This window comes from Notothenia coriiceps, unplaced genomic scaffold (genome assembly GCF_000735185.1).
Source record: "Notothenia coriiceps isolate Sejong01 unplaced genomic scaffold, NC01 NC01_scaffold00030215, whole genome shotgun sequence".
Taxonomy (NCBI): domain Eukaryota; kingdom Metazoa; phylum Chordata; class Actinopteri; order Perciformes; family Nototheniidae; genus Notothenia; species Notothenia coriiceps.
Window position 1 is genome coordinate 419,221 of NW_011362916.1, and position 3,558 is coordinate 422,778.

Below are 3,558 nucleotides of genomic sequence, written 5' to 3' on the forward strand. Positions count from 1 at the left end.
GGGGGAGGAGGGAGTCGTCCTCAGTGAAAAGTCACAGCGCCCTGCTAACTGAAAGGCCACAGATATGGTGAAAACAAACGAAACACTGCTGATACGTAAACGCCCCACACCACCGTGCAACATGGCACCCTGCTGGGAGGCTATACACACCTGACATCCATCCAACTGCACAGAGGATATTATACTCTTATTGGTATAGTATACATTTGAGCAAACTCAAAACCCACCTTTTTAATTTGGCTTTTAACTGAATTGTATTTTATTCTTTTTTTTATGTAATTACATTCTTATTTTATGTATTTTTATTTATTTGATTAGTATTTATTTGTATTTTTTTATTTTATATATACAGTATATATATATGTGTTGGTATTAATGGTTCTTTTTACTCACAAAGTTATGTGTTAATCTGGTCTAGTCGTGTTTTTATATGTACATTTTCTATGTGTTTGGTTTGTGAAGCACTTTGAGTTACCTGTGTGTATAAAAAAATTGCATATAAATAAAGTTTGATTTGAAACTCTTTCTCTATCTTTACCTTTTTATTAAGGGAGAAATCACTCCACATTGAGTGAACATGATGGACAAAAACAGACAAAATCAACCCCCCTGTCCGTACTTTTCCTCCCAATCCTCATGTGTGAAATAACCAGCGGCTCTCATACTTATCGAAAGCTTGCGTGAAACATGCTGGAGACATTCCTGGGACATGTGGTAACCTCACATGTCTCTGAAGCCTCACATGTCTCTGAAGCTTCACATGTCTCTGAAGCCTCACCTGTCTCTGAAGCCTCACCTGTCTCTGAAGCCCCTCACCTGTCTCTGAAGCCCCTCACATGTCTCTGAAGCCTCACCTGTCTCTGAAGCCTCACATGTCTCTGAAGCCTCACATGTCTCTGAAGCCTCACATGTCTCTGAAGCCTCACATGTCTCTGAAGCCTCACATGTCTCTGAAGCCCCTCACATGTCTCTGAAGCCCCTCCATGTCTCTGAAGCCTCACATGTCTCTGAAGCCCCTCACATGTCTCTGAAGCCCCACATGTCTCTGAAGCCTCGCATGTCTCTGAAGCCCCTCACATGTCTCTGAAGCCCCTCACCTGTCTCTGAAGCCTCACATGTCTCGGAAGCCCCTCACATTCTCTGAAGCCCCTCACATGTCTCTGAAGCCCCATGTCTCTGAAGCCTCACATGTCTCTGAAGCCCCTCACATGTCTCTGAAGCCTCACCTGTCTCTGAAGCCTCACATGTCTCTGAAGCCCCTCACATGTCTCTGAAGCCTCACATGTCTCTGAAGCCCCTCACATGTCTCCGAAGCCTCACATGTCTCTGAAGCCCCTCACATGTCTCTGAAGCCTCACATGTCTCTGAAGCCCCTCACAAGTCTCTGAAGCCTGACACTGAAGGTCTCAGCCAGTAGCGTGTGATTGTTATGGGTGACACCGCGGGGGTCCATGCGTGTAGATCTGTTGATTTAGACGTGGTCACATCAGAAATAACCCTCGGGGTCAAAACCTCTCATATTACAGTGGAAGGAAAAAGAGGGAGGAAGAAGAGGGAGGATTCTCATGGGCATCTTCCTCTAATGCCATGAACACACTGTATTCCCATTTATTTACCCTGCCTTTCATTCAGAAGTTTTTCTACTTTTAAAAGTATTATAGTGTGTTGTTAATTTGACTTTGTATGCATATTTATCTGTGATGGAAAGTAACCAAGTAAATGTACTGAAGCTACTGTTCTAGAAGAAATCAGAATACCTTTATTCGTCCCACAGAGGGTACATAGCATTTGTTAGAGCAGAAAATAACCAAAGACAGCTTAATGTTAACCAAGAAGCATGCATACAAAATGATAAAGATAAAAAAATTACAATTGACGAAATACACATCCTGTAACAATGACAGATTTAGCAGCCAGGAATATATTGCACAGCTACTAACGGCATATATATATTGCACATAATTGGTATTGCACAACAAGGGATATAGTCTTGTTGTTATATGTGTAGGGGTCTACCAGGGACCATATGGAGATTATGAAAAGAAAATTAGACAGGTTCAAGCTCCTTTAAATGTCTCCTACCTGAGCTCCATGCTGCAAACACTGTCTCTGCACAAATCCATCCCATCGTGAGTGTGTGTTCAGGGTCATATAGCAGTCAGTGAAAGTGGGGGTCTGCATGTTAAACCCCCTCATGCTCTTTTTTCAGTTTTTTCACATGTTTATCTGTGTGTCACAGAGGCAGCTGTGCAGGTGAGTCACGTTGAAGCAGGAAATTGGTGTTTGACCTAGCTTACTGACCTTTGTGTTTTTCCATTATTACTCTATATACCTTAGCTTGTGGTTTGTACCATAGTATACATGCATCAATTTCCCTACAGTTGATCATTAATACATTTGTAATACTGCAACCGGCATGAGTCACTTTCTATTGGAAAGTGGTGGAGTTTCTAATGAACTACTATATACCATAAATACATATTCACATCCACTGTAGCTAATATCTTGTTCATCTATTTTTTAGGTGGATTTACAGCTAGAAACCACTGGTGGGAACCTGCATGTGACTGGTTACAAAGAGAAGAGGATAACGTGATGAACCCTAACCCTAACCCTAAACCCAGCCTGACTTGGTAGGCACTCTTATTATCTCAGATTATTATGATCCCAGGTCTAAAGTCATACCCAAAACAGATGAGGCTTTGCATATTTTCCCCAGCGGACACACAGCTTTGCAAACCTACAGCGCTGTGGGATGTGGTGTCACATTACACGCATTAATGGTACAGAACATTTCCCTGCAGCTTTGTCAATGGGGAAAAACAGGGAACATGTTTAACCACAGCCGTAGATACTGCCAATACTAATTGAGTTTGGTCCCCCTATAGGAGGTTGTCTCGCATCACGTCGTCAACCCTAAAAGCAGAGGTGCTGTAGACGCTAAATACCGTAGCTAAACACCAATCATACAACAGCAACGATGAAATAGTGTAGCCAATTTAATTTAAGGGGTAATTTCTCAAAATGTTCCCTGTGTGGTTTATTCACCATTACAATAGCCCCACCTAAAATAATTTCCACCAGCCGCCACTGCTTACTGTACTATAACATTTCTTGAGCTTGAGATGTCTTTGCAGCAGTAACAGTGGCCAGCACCCTTTAAATGCACATTTGAGCATGTAAGTATCGTTTTAACATATACTTGTGAATCCATCTTCAATGCCCTGTGGAAAAGCCCTTGGACACTTGGATAAGATTTAAGATTCAAAGTGGAGGACCTTTACATCCTGAGTCTGATTTTAATGTTAAAGGTGACCTATCATGCAAAATGCACTTTTGTACGTCTCTATACATGAATATGTGTCCCCGGTGTGTCAGGGAACCCACCAAGTGTCAGAAAACACAACCCTCTCTATTTCCCTCCATACCCAAATCTCTTAAAAAGGGGCTGCAACGGATCTGATACAGACTGATCCAGATTTGAACACTTCTATGAGGTCACAGAAGTGGCGCTACGGCTATTGGGCCAACTCCACCAATCAGGAGGAGACAGCCACG

General features: G+C 42.4%; 1 protein-coding gene across 2 annotated transcripts in view; it reads right to left on the reverse strand.

Moving 5' to 3' along the window:
- The window catches only part of pds5b (PDS5 cohesin associated factor B), a 464,227-nt gene that overhangs the window by 273,602 nt on the left and 187,067 nt on the right, over nt 1–3,558 (reverse strand). The gene's annotated exons all lie outside the window — the stretch shown is intronic.